The sequence below is a fragment of the Saccopteryx leptura genome, chromosome 2 (genome assembly GCF_036850995.1).
Source record: "Saccopteryx leptura isolate mSacLep1 chromosome 2, mSacLep1_pri_phased_curated, whole genome shotgun sequence".
In the NCBI taxonomy this organism is placed as follows: domain Eukaryota; kingdom Metazoa; phylum Chordata; class Mammalia; order Chiroptera; family Emballonuridae; genus Saccopteryx; species Saccopteryx leptura.
In genome coordinates, this window is record NC_089504.1 from 169161867 (window position 1) to 169175742 (window position 13876).

The 13876-nt window shown below is 41.8% G+C and overlaps 1 protein-coding gene across 4 annotated transcripts in view; it reads right to left on the reverse strand.

The window, feature by feature from the left end:
* The window catches only part of KATNAL1 (katanin catalytic subunit A1 like 1), a 116833-nt gene that overhangs the window by 19731 nt on the left and 83226 nt on the right, over positions 1-13876 (reverse strand). The gene's annotated exons all lie outside the window — the stretch shown is intronic.

Below are 13876 nucleotides of genomic sequence, written 5' to 3' on the forward strand. Positions count from 1 at the left end.
CCCCAGCGCCCGGGCCATCTTTTGCTCCAATGGAGCCTCGGCTGCGGGAGGAGAGACAGAGAGGAAGGAGAGGGAGGGGGGGGAGGGGCGGAGAAGCAGATGGGCGCCTCTCCTGTGTGCCCTGGGCGGGAATCGAACCCGGGACTTCTGCACGCCAGGCTGATGCTCCACCACTGAGCCAACTGGCCAGGGCCTCATTCTTTTTATAGCTTTATAACATTCTAGTATGTATATATAGCACCATTTTTTTATCCCTCGTCTACTGATGGACACTTGGGTTGCTTAATATTTTGACTATTGTAAAGAATGCTGTAAAGAACACAGAGGTGCATATATCTCTATTTATTGATTTTAGTGATAGAGGAAGTGAGACGCAGAGAGAGAAATAGAGACAGGAACATTGATCTGTTCCTGTATGTGCCCTGACCAGAGATCAAACCGGCAACCTCTGTGTTTTGGCATAATGCTCCAACCAACCGAGCCATCCAACTAGGCCATATTGTTTAGGGTGTCTTTTTTTTACTACATACCCAGAAATGAAATTGGTGGGTTATAAGGCAGTTTCATTTTTAATTTAAGAGCCTCCATACTGTTTTCCATAATGATTGTACCAATAGGCATTCCTACCAACAATGCATAAGGGTTTCCTTTTTTCCACATTCTTGTAAACACTTGTTTGTTGATTTATTAATGACAGTCATTCTGACAGATGTGAAGTGGTATTTCATTGTGGTTTTAATTTGCATTTCTCTGATGATTAGTGACATTGAGCATCTTTTCATATTCTACCGGCCATTGTCTGCTTTGAAGAAGTGACTTATTAAGTCCTTGGCCCATTTTTAAATTAGATTGTTTTGTTTTTGGGGGGGGGTTTGTTTTGTTTTTTGGTGTTGAGTTATATGAGTTCTTTATAATTTTTGGATATTAACCCCTAATCAGATGTGTCATTGGTAATGTCTTCTCCCATTTTAGTAAGGCTGGCTTTTTATTTTGTTGATGAATTCTTCTGCTGTGCAAAACCTTTTTATTTTGATGAAGTTCCATTTCTTTTTTTGTTTTCCTTGCCCAAGAATATATATCAGAAAAATATTGCTAAGAGAAATATCAGAGAATTTACTACCTATGTTTTCTTCTAGGGATTTTATGATTTTTTTTTTTTTCTGAAGCTGAAAACGGGGAGAGACTGTCAGACAGACTCCCGCATGCGGCCGACCGGGATCCATCCAGCACGCCCACCAGGGGGCGACGCTCTGCCCACCAGGGGGCGATGCTCTGCCCCTCCGGGGCATCGCTCTTTTGCAACCAGAGCCACTCCAGCGTCTGAGGCAGAGGCCAAGGAGCCATCCCCAGCGCCCGGGCCATCCTTGCTCCAATGGAGCCTCGCTGGGGGAGGGGAAGAAAGAGACAGAGAGGAAGGAGAGGGGGAGGGGTGGAGAAGCAGATGGGCGCCTCTCCTGTGTGCCGTGGCCGGGAATCGAACCCGGGACCTCTGCACACCAGGCCGACGCTCTACTACTGAGCCAACCGGCCAGGGCCGGGATTTTATGATTTTAAGACCTACATTTAAGTCTTTAAATATTTTGAGTTTTTTCTTACAGTCTAAGAAGGTGGTCTAGTTTCATTTTTTTGCATGTGTCTGTCCAATTTCCCCAACTCCATTTATTGGATAGACTGTCCAATTGTATATTCTTGCCTCCTTTATCATATATTAATTGACTATATAGGTATGGGTTTATTTCTGGGCAGTCTATTCTGTTCCATTGATTTATGTGTCTGTTTTTATGCCAGTACCATGCTGTTTTGATTACCACAGCCTTTCAGTATAGTATGGTATGGTATGAGGTGGCATGATACCTCTAACTCTGTTGTTCTTTTTCCAGGTTACTGTGTCTGTTCAACCTGTTTTGTGGCTCCATATAAATTTTTGGACTTTTTGTTCTAGTTCTATGAAAAACGCCATTGGTATTTTGATAGGATTGCATTGAATCTATAGGTTGTTTTGGGTTGTAGGGATATTTTAATGATGTTAATTCTTTCTACCACGAGCACAGATATGCTCCCATTTATTTGTATCTTCTTCAAGTTCTTTCTTCAGTGTCTTACTCTTTTCTGAGTACAGGTCTTTTACCTCCTTGGTATTCTTTATTATGCAATTGCAAATGGGATTGTTTTCTTGGTTTCCCTTTTTGATATTTCATTATTGGTGTATAAAAATAACTAATTTCTGAATACTTATTTTGCATTCTGCTAATTTACTGAATTCATTCATCACTTCTAGTAGATTTTTGGTGGAATCTTTAGTGTTCTCTGTATACAGTATCATGTCATCAGCAAATAATGACTTTTTATTTCTTCCATTCTAATTTGGATGCCTTTTATTTCTCCTTGTCTGATTGCTTCAAATACTATGTTGAATAAAAGTGGTGAAAGTGAACATTCCTGTCTTGTACCTGATCTTAAGAAAAACGCTTTTTGTTTTGCCCCATTGAGTATGTTAGCAGTTGGTTTGTCATATATTTATATTGGCCTTTATATTTATATGGCCTTTATATTGAGGTATGTTCCCTTTATTCCTTCATATGTTCCCTCTATTTGCTGAAAGTTTTGATCATAAATGGGTGCTGGATTTTATTAAATGCTTTTTTGCATCTATTGATATGATCATATGATTTTTATCCTTCGTTTATGTATATTACATTAATTGATTTGCAAATATTGTACCAAACTTGCATCTGAAGAATAAATTCGTTAATAATGATGTATAATTTTTAATGCATTGCTGAATTTGGTTTGCTAATATTCTGTTGAAATTTTTGCATCTGCATATCAAGGATATTAGGTTGTAATTTTCTTTCTTTATAGTGTCTTTATCTGGATTTGAAATTAGGATAATGCTGGCCTTATAAAACGAATTTGGAAATCTTCCTTCCACTTGAATTTTATGGAACAGTTCAAGGATAGATGTTGTTTGGTAGAATTCACTGTGAAGCCTTCCAGTCCAGCCCGTTTGTTTGCTGGGGCTTCTGAGTTACTGCTTTGATTTTGCTGGTTGTAATCGGTTTGTTCAGATTTTCTATTTCTTCTTCATTCAGTCTTACAGGATTTTATGTTTCTAGGAATTTATTCCTTTCTTCCAGATAGTCAAATTAGTTAGCACACAGTTATATGTAATATTTTCTTATCTTTTGTTTCTGAGGGTACAGTTGTTAATTCCCCTTTCATTTCTAATTTCATTTGTTTTGATTCTTTCTTGTTTTTTCTTGATAAATCTGGGTAAAGGTTTATCAATCATGTTTATTCAAAGAAGCAGCGCCTGGTTTCAATGATCTTTTGCATTTTTTTAGACTCTACTTCATTTTTTCTTCTCTCATCTTATTTCCTTTTGTTTATTCATTTGGGACTTCGTTTGTTTTTCTTTTTCTAGTTCCCTGAATGTAAGGTTTGATTTTTTTTTTTTGAGACTTTTCTTGTTGTTGGGCGGATAAAATGTATTATGCTCACTTTGTTAAAGATGCCATCGCCCAGGTGATATTAATGTGTGTTGGAGATCGTTGTAACCTGGGGCTTGGTTTTGGGATTAAGCCTTTCCCACCCTTTTTGCTGTAGGGCGGTACAATCCAATCATGCCTCAGAGAAGTGACTTTGTATTAGAGACTACCCTATTTTGTATATTGGATTAAAGGTTGTGAAGCTACACTATAAAATAGGGGTAGAACGGGAACTTGCCGCTTGGTTCCTGAGATTAGCAAGAGAGAGCAGAGGAGAGCAGAAGGAGGCCACGTGGAGTAGGCCAGGAGAAGCAGCCAAGATGGCGGAGTACTGAGTGAGATGCCAGTCTGTGTAGAGTTTGTATCTGGGATAAGGAAGGAGATGGGGAAATGAGGAGAATAAGGTTGGTGAGCTAGAAACCTTTGATTCTAGGAAACTCGGATAAGTCAGTGGCTTTGTGAGCACTGAGTGTGACTGGGTTTTGGAGCCCAGTGTGTATTTTTACTTGCCCGCCGGGTGCAAGGTAGGATTAAAGGCTATGGCCCACCAGTTTTTGGCTCCATGGTTTCTTTACCGACTGTCCAAATCCAATGCGAACCTGCATGGGCCAAGCTGCTGTGATAGTTGCCCAGTCCGTGGCTCCTGGCTTTACACTTGTTTCTCGGGTTAAGACTGTGATGCTATAAATTTCCAGCTTAGGACTGCTTTTGCTGTGTCCCATAGATTTTGGGTCATTGTGTTTTCATTTTCATTTGTCTCAAGGTGTCTTTTGATTTCTTCCTTGATCTTATTGCTAAGCCACTCTGGTTTAGCAACGTTATTTAACCTCCATGTGTTTGTCTTTTTTTCTTAGGATTGATTTCCAGTTTTATACCATTAGGGTCAGAAAAGATGCTTGATATGATTTCAATCTTCCTAAATGTTGGGCAGATAAAATATATTTTGCTCACTTTGTTAAATATGGCGCTGCCCACATGGAAGCCCACTGCCCAGGTGATATTAATGTGTGTTGGGAGAGGGCTGTGGGCAGGCAAGATGCTTGTAGCCTGGGGCTTGGTTTTAGGACTAAGCCTTTCCCACCCTTTTTGATGTGGAGTGGTGCAATCCCATTATGCCCCAGATAAGTGACTTTGTATTAGAAACTTCCCTATTTTGTATATTGGATTAAAGGTTTTGATTTCTACCCTATAAAATGGGGGCAGAACAGGAGCTTGCTCTCTCGGTTTCTGAGATTAGCATTGGAGAGCAGAGAGCAGAGAAAGGCCATGTTGAGGAGGCCTGGAGAAGCAGCCAATATGGCGGAGTGCTGAAGGAAAAGCCAGTTTGTGCAGAGTTTGTGCAGGGAGAAGGAAGGAGATGGAGAACAGAGGTGTATAAGTCTAGTGAGCTAGAAACCTTTGATTCTAGGAAACTCGGATAAGTCAGTAGCTTTGTGAGCATTGAATGAGTGGGTTTTGGAGCCCAGTGTGTGCTTTTACTTGCCCGCCAGGTGCAAGCTGGGATTAAAGATGATGGCCCATCAGTTTTTGGCTCCATTGTTTCTTTACTGACTGTCCAAATCCAATGCGAACCTGCATGGGCCAGGCGGCTGTGATGGTGGCCCTGGCTACTGACTTTACACTAAATTTATTGAGACTTGTTTTGTGTCCTAACATGTGGTCTATCCTAGAAAATGTTCTATGTGCACTTAAAAAGAATATATATTCTGCTGCTTTAGGGTAAAATACTCTGAAAATATTAAATCCAGCTTATCCAATGTGTCATTTAAGGCAGCAGTCTCATTGATATTTTTGTCTGGAAAATCTAGCCATTGATGTCAATAGGATGTTAAAGTCTCCTACTATGACTTTATTGCTGTCTATCTCTCCCTTTAAGTCCATTAAGAATTGATTTCCATATTTTTATCACTATATTGTATCCTTCTTTATCTCTTACTATAGCCTTTGTTTTTGTGTGTGTGTGTGTGTTTGTTTATTTTTATTTATTGATTTTAGCAAGAGAGGAAGAGAGAGAGAGAAACAGGAACATAGATCCATTCCTGTATGTGCCCTGATCTGAGATTGAACCAGTAATCTCTGCACTTTGGGATGATGCTCCAACCAACCAAGACACCAACCAGAACTATAACCTTTGTTTTAAAATCTATTTTGCCATACATAAGTATTGCTACTCCAGCTTTTTCTTTTATTTCCATTTGCATGAAATCTCTTTTTCATTCTTTTATTTTTAGTCTGTGTGTATCTTTTGTTCTGAGGCATCTCTTGTAGACAGCATATCTATGGGTCTTGCTTTCTTATCCATTCAGCTATCCCATGTCTTTTGATTTGAGTATTTAAGCTATTTACATTTAAAGTGATTACTGATAGGCATGTATTTACCATTTTATTCTTTTAACCATGTTCCTGTGTTTCTTCCTCCTTTCTCCTCTCCTCCTTCTTCTTCTTAAAACAGGCCCATTTACATTTCTTGTAATACTGGTTTGGTGGTAACAAACTCCTTTAGCTTTTTCTTCTTTGGGAAGCTCTTTATTTCTCCTTTAATTTTAATTGATAGCCTTGCTGAGTAAAGTCTTGGTTATAGGTCCTTGCTTTTATCACTTTGAATATTTCATGTCAATCTCTTCTGGCCTGAAATGTTTCTGTCCAGAAATAAGCTCAGAGACTTATGGGAGCTTCCTTATAAGTAACTACATAATTGCTTTTCTCTTTCTTTTAAGATTCTCTCTCTGTCTTTAACCTTTGCCATTTTAATTATAATGTGTCTTGGTATAGGTCTCTTTGGGTCCATCTTGTTTGGGACTCTCTGTGCTTCATGGACTTGTGTGCTTTTTTCTTTACCAGTTTAGGGAAATTTTTGTTCATTATTTCTTCAAATAGGTTCTCAATCTCTTGCTCTCTCCTCTCCTTCTGGTACCCCTATAATACAAATGTAGTATTTCATGTCCCAAAGGTCCCCTACTAAACTATCCTCGTTATTTTTTTGTTTTGCTTTTCTGATTGGGTGTTTTCTTCTTACCTTGCCTTCCAAATCACTGATTCAATCCTCTGCTTCATCCAACCCGTTTATTCCTTCCAATGTATTCCTGATGTTGGCTATTATATTCTTCATTTATTTTTTTAAATTTATTTTTATTTATTTATTCATTTTAGAGAAGAGAGACAGAGAGAGACAAAGAGAAGGGAGGGGAGCAGGAAGCATTAACTCCCATATGTGCCTTGACTGGGCAAGCCCAGGGTTTTGAACCAGCAACCTCAGCATTCTAGGTCGATGCTTGATCCACTGTTCCACCACAGGTCAGGCTATATTCTTCATTTCTAACAGGTTCCTTTTTACAGTTTTTATGCTATTTTATGCTTGTTATCTCTTTGTCAAAGTTCTCACTTTGTTCCTTGAGCATTTGTATAACCATTACTTTGAACTTCATGTCTGATAAGTTGTTTATCTCCATTTTAGTTTGCTTTTTTCCTGGAGATTTCTCCTGTTCTGTCATTTGGGGTCTGTTTCTTTATCTCCCCATTTTGGCTACCTCATTGTGTTTTTTCTATGTATTAGATAGATCCACTATGATTCCAAGTCTTTGTGGGCTGGCTTTATGTTGTAGGTGTTCTTTTGAGTCCAGTGTGCAGACTCCTTGATCACCTGAGCTATGTGATCCAGGAATGTCCCTAGTGTGGTTTACATGGCCCTCCTATTAAAAAATTGAATCTTAATTGCTATTGGCCCATTGTATGTGGGATCAACTCTCAAGCTGGCTGATTTTGAGGCTCTACCTTGACCAATGTGTATGAGCTGCTGTGCAGGTACAACCAAAGGAAACAAAATTTGCCTCAGCTGGGTTTGGTGCCTGATGAGCTTTCCCTCTATATGCTATTTGTAAAGCTAATTGTAACCTGCTCTGATGTTATCTGAAGCTGGCCACTGGGTGTGTTGGTTGTGGGTCCCCTGGGAGGAGACCTAATGCAGGCCAGTGTTAAGAAACTGCCTGTGACTGGTCCTCAGCAAACAGTTTGGAGCTACAAGCAATCCACAGTTTGTGACTGCCTCTGCTGGGCTTAGGAGTGCACAGAAGGACTAAACTGCACACTAAGACCAGGTTTCACCAGCATTAGGCCTCAGGGAAGGTCAGCAAAAGACCCAAGGCACCCTGATATCTGCCTCTGGCTATCTCCATCTTCTGGCTACCTGTTTGGCTTAGCCACTGAAAGAGCCTCTGGTAGGGTCAGGATGATGGGGCTAGTGGATCTCCCCTGTCAGGGAAGTGCCCATCACTTCCCATGGTGGTGAGTGTGGCCCCTACTCCAGAGCCCAGGTCTCATTCCATCCCAGATATTTCCTTAGACCTCAGCAGGGCAGAGTCTCTGGAGCCCAAAGAGTTGGTCTGCTAACAACCAGGAGAGTAGTTCTACTGAATCTTCCGTGAGGGAGAAGCACCAGTCTGATTCTTGGAAAAGTGGGGAGAATAGCTCCTGCCTCAAAGCCACACAATCAAGTTGCTGTCACTCCCTGAGTCTGTCTAGACCTCTACTCCCTGCTAAGGCCACTGACTCTTCAACAGGGTCTAATCACTGCAGAGTAGGGCAAGAGAGATTCCTGAGGTTAGGGCTGTTGCTTTGCTCCAGGCTGATGCCAAATGAATGGGAGTATTTCTCCCAAAAAATATGGTAAATACTGTATTGGAGAATGGCTCAGCACAGGGGTCCTGATGGCTATCCCCTACTATGTCTCTCCCAAGGACTACAAACCTCAGAGACTCTTCATGTGCCTTTAGTCTGCTCAGTCCTCCCTCAACCAGAGCCCAGGGTAAGTAGTGTGAATGATATTTTGGAAATTGGTCCTTTGAGAAGGTGCCTGTGTCTCTGTGGACTCCTGTCTTCTCTGGCAGACAGAAATCTTGCTGCATTTCACAGCTGAATGCTATATGGGCACCTCTTCTAAGCTCTGGTGCTCTAGGCTGAGGAGCCAGTTTAGGGTTTAGGCCCCACACTTCTCAGGGTTAACCGCCGCCCACACAAGCTGAGATATCCTTCCAGAACCTTGGCTGCTGCTTGTGGGAGTGGGGCCAGCTGTTTTCGCATCTCTGCTCTTCCTGCCAGACTCAGTGTTGCTTCTTCTGTGAATCCCTGGTTATAAGATTCCTCTTCATTTAGTCTTGCATTGGTTTTTCAGGATGACTGTTCTCAAATTTAGTCATAATTCCAGTTTGGTCCTGGGAAGAGAACCTACTCTGCCACCATCCTGGATCTCTCATCCAAACTGCTGATCTGATCCTCTGATTTATCTAGTCTGTTACTGATTCCTTACTGTGTATGCATTTCTGATATATTCTACATTTCTGACCAATTCTTCTTAATGGTTTCTGTGTTCTTTTTTATACTTGCTATCTCTTTATTAAAGTTCTAAGTTCCTGAGCATCCTTATAACCATAATTTTAAACTCTCTATCTGGTAGATTGCCTGCCTCCATTTCACTTAGTTCTTTTTCTGAAAATTTCCCCGGTTATTTCATTTGGGATAGGTTTGTCTCCTCATTTGGAGTTTTGGGTTTTTTTTTATTTTGGGGGGGGGTATTAGGTAAAACTGCTATGTTTGACAGTCTCAGTCAAGTGGCTTTATGTAGTAGGTGTACTGTGGGCTCAGTGGTAGTCCCTAATCACCCGAGTTAGGTACTCCAGGAATGTCACTTTTGTGGGTTATGTGAGCCTTCCTGTTGTAGTTTAGTCTTGACTGCTGTGTGCTGTCTATTGGTTCTTAAGCTGGCCAACTGTGAGGACTGACCCCAACCACAATGTATAAGCTGCTGTGCAGAGCTGACCCCACAAAACTGAATTTGCCCCAGCATATCTGTGCCTGTCAAGATCTTCCTTTGGATGTGCCACTTGTGTAATTAATCAAGTCATGGTCTAAAGCCAAGCACTGTATGTGCTGGTCCTGGGGTATCTTGAAATTTCAAATACAGGTCAATGTGAGGCACTATGTCCAGCCACAGGCCACCTGTTAGGAGCCACAGAGCAATCCACAGTTGGTGGATGACTCTGCTGGGCCTGGGTGTGCATGGGAAGAGCCAAGTTGCATACCAAGGGCAGCATCCACCAGCATGAAGCCTGGGGCAGGTCAGCAAAAGACCCAAGGCACCCTGAGATCTACCTCCACCTGCCAGCTGCCCTTTGGGCTCAGCCCATGGGAGAGCCTCTGGCAGCACACAAGTTTATAAGACAAGTTCTGCATCACCAGGTAAGGGTAACTGGTGCTCACCAGTTGATACAGATTCAAACTCAGTGCCAGTGCTGGTTCTCAGTCCACTCAGCAAAAGTCTCAGGGCATGGCCTGACCTGTGGTGGCACAGTGGATAAAGCGTCGACCTGGAAATGCTGAGGTCGCTGGTTCGAAACCCTGGGCTTGCCTGGTCAAGGCACATATGGGAGTTGATGCTTCCAGCTCCTCCCCACCTTCTCTCTCTGTCTCTCTCTCCTCTCTCTCTCCCTCTCTGTCTCTCTCTCTTCCTTTCTCTCTCCTCTCTAAAATGAATAAAATAAATAAATAAAAATAAAAAGTCTCAGGGCACACCAAAGCCAGCCTCCACCCACTTGAGGCCTGCGACCCTTTGTGGAGGTATGTGGTCTTAGGGAGTCATCAGGGTGGGGCCAGTAGAGTTCATTAGGCTAAAATAGATTAAGATTTGTTTATATGGAGGGGAGGCTCTGCATAGGAAGAAACAGTGGCACCAGTCGGGGCGTGTGGAAAAAATGTCCTCACCCCAAAAGACAAACAACTCAGTTTTTTACTGTGCATCTCTGACACCCAAATCTGCCCAGACCTTCTTGAGAGCCTTTTAAGAAAGACTACAATGCAGGCCCAGGCTGGCAATAGCCAGTGGAATTCCCTATAGGATGCAAGCCTGGCAGTGTAGGGCCAGAATGAGTCAGGAGCCTCGGCTAGTGATCTCCTCAAGCCAGTGGGGGGTGGGGGTGATGCCAGTTGAACAATCCACTCAGTCTTCCCCGTTTAACATCTCATCTCTGACACCCCAAGTTTGCCTGGACCTCCTCACAAGCCTTCTAAGAAAGTCAATAACACAAGCCCAGGCTGGCTGCTGCTAGTTAATTCCTCTGCAGGGCGAGTGCTCAGCAGAGTAGGGCCAAAGAGAGGCAGCAAGGTGGGGCTAGTACATTCCCCCAGGCTGATGCCATATGGAGGGGAATGCTCAAGACTCAGGAAAGACGGTATCTATGAGCAGTGTAGGAGAGGGACTCAGCACAGGGACACTGGTAGCTGTCCCTCCAGCCTTCACTCCGAAACCACACAACCACACACTCCCTATATAACACCAGTCTGCTCTAAGCTACCATCCCTCTGCCAGAGCCTAGGGTGAGTGGTCGCAGACAAGATTTTGTGCACTGGTCCTTTAAGAGGGTGCCTGGGTTTCTAACAAACTCCTGTCTTTTCCTGGCTTATAGTATTTTCACAGCCAGATGTTATGTGGGCTCCTCTTCCCAGGATCTATGCCCTAGCCTGGGGAGCCAGGCATCGGATTGAGAGCTCCCACTCCTCAGGGGGAACCTTTGCAGCTGAGATATCCCGCCAGATCCTCAACTGTATGTGGGTGCAGGGTCAGCCCATTTCGCACCTCTGCCTTTCCTATCAGTCTCAGTGTGGCTTCTTATGTAGATCCATAGTTATAAGACTAGTCTTCAGTTGATTATTCAGGTTTATTGTTCTATAATTTAGTTGTAATTCCAATGTGGACCTGGAGGAGGTGAGTGCAACTTCTACCTACTCTGTCGCATCTTGAACCTCCCTCCTCAAAAAAGTCATTTTTGTTATTACTATAATTTATTTGATTTTTCTTGAGGGAACACAAGGGGGTTCATATTTACTTCATATACTAGCATGCAATCATAATTTTGAAAGGTAGGTTATATTGTAATAGTTTTGTCCTTCAAGCTTCTAAGTGACTCATAAAAATTAAACATGAAATTTAAAAATGAACCTAATAATTACTGAAAACACCATTTCTTTTTATACCCAACCAAGCATATGTACCTAGAATCTACTTTTTCTAGAATTAAAATTTTAAAATAAAAATCTTCCGGTTACATAATGAAAACTCTGAAAAATATACAGTGAAAAGGTATATGTCAAAAACCCACCAACTATCAGAGTGTCTAGCCTGTCATGATAAAGTAATTGATTTAAAGAACCCCAGATCAGTATGATATTTTCTTAATAAATTATTACTAAACCACTATTTGAATTATTGTCACAAAGTATCAGGTAGACCAATTCATAATCAGTAACAGTCACAAATACCCCTAAATGAAATTCAACTAACTAAATTAGTATTCATTGATATTTTTAAATATAATGTGTTTTCCTCTATATCCATCCCCTAACATATAACACAGCCACTCCTTCCTCTCATACTTCAATATAAGTTAAAATGGCAAAATCTTTGAGAAACAGGACTTGTAGTATATTTTTATATTTATCTTACAGCATCTGGCACTGTATACAATACCCACTATAAGTATTCAATATATATCCATGGTTGGTGGAGAATCATAGCTGTTTTAAAACATTCTGTATATGTGTTACCAGATTTTATTTTTTCTCATTGTTTGCTTAAATAGCCTATTGTTTACCACACAAGTACCAGAATAATATGTCTCTAAAGAGCAGCTCCGAGCTCAAAACTTTCTTCTTTCAATGGTTCCCCATTGCCTTTTCTTCTCTGTCTGAATAACTTAGACTAATGCTTCAAAGTCCAATTTGGCTATTCCCTGCCATGACTCCTTTCGTCTGGGTGGTACCTCTCCTATGTTTTCACTATGCCCAGAGTTTAGTTAACACAGAAATTATAATGATTTGTAATTGTCTGTTAAGTTGCCTACTTCCCATCTAGGTTAGTGGTTCTCAAACTTTTTGGTTTCAGGATCTTGATATATCCTTAAAAATTATTTAACTAAAAAAAAAAAAATATTTAACTATTTTTAATTTTTAAAATTATTTTTTAAAATATAAGTATGAGGAAGGGAGATAGTGAGATAGACTCCCACAGGCACACTGACTGGGATCCACCTGGCAACACCCATCTGGGCCGATGCTTGAATTTACTGAGCTATTTTTAGTGCCTGAGGCTGATGCCCAGACCAACGAGCCATCCTCAGCATCCGGGGCTGACACTTGAACCAATTGAGCCACTGGTTGTGGGAAGAGAAGAGGGGGAGGGGAAAGGGGAGGGAGAGGGAAGCAAATGGTCACTTCTCCTGTGTGTCCTAACTGGGAATCAAACCCAGGATGTCCATATGCTGGGCCAATGGTTTATTCATTGAGCCAATCAGCCAGGGCCAAAATTTATTTAATTCTAAGAAACTTTTGTGTGTGTGAAGTACATCTATCAATATTTATCATCAGAAATTGAAACTGAGACTTTTCAAAAATATTAATTCATTTTAAAATGACAATAATTCATTATTTGTTCATGTAAATCAGATATTATTATTAAAAATAACTATAATTTTTCCAAGCCAAAAAAATTAGTAAGAGTGCTTTTGTTTTTACATTTTTGCAAATCTCTGCAATGTCTGACTCTGATTTTCATGTCTGCTTCTGCTTTCTACCTATTTTTTTTTTTTTTTTGTATTTTTCCGAAGCTGGAAACGGGAAGGCAGTCAGGCAGACTCCCGCATGCGCCCAATCGGGATCCACCCGGCACGCCCCACGCCCACCAGGGGGCCATGCTCTGCCCATCTGGGCCGTTGCTCTCTCGCGACCAGAGCCACTCTATCTAGCGCCTGGGGCAGAGGCCAAGGAGCCATCCCCAGCGCCCCGGCCATCTTTTGCTCCAATGGAGCCTCGGCTGTGGCTGCGGGAGGGGAAGAGAGAGACAGAGAGGAAGGAGGGGGGGGGGGGAGAAGCAGATGGGCGCCTCTCCTGTGTGCCCGGGCCGGGAATCGAACCCGGGACTTCTGCATGCCAGGCCAACGCTCTACCACTGAGCCAACCGGCCAGGGCTCTACCTATTATATCCCACATGTTTTGTAGCCTCTGAAAAACCCCACTGTACACTTGTAAGACAATGAGAGTAAAAAAGATAAATCATGTCTTGATACCATTGTGAAAATAGTTTTGTCTGGCCTGTGGTGGCACAGTGGACAGAGTACTGACGTGGAACACTGAGGTCACTGGTTTGAAACCCTGGCTTTCCCTGTCAGGCACATACGACAAGTAACCAATGAACAGCTAGAGTGAAGCAAGTACTATACTTCTCATTCCCCTCCTCCCCCCATAAAATCAATAAATAAAATCTTTAAAAAAATGAAAAATAAAATAGTTTAGCCCTTGCAGACTGCTGAAAGGATCTCAAAGACCCCTGGGACTCCAGACCACAT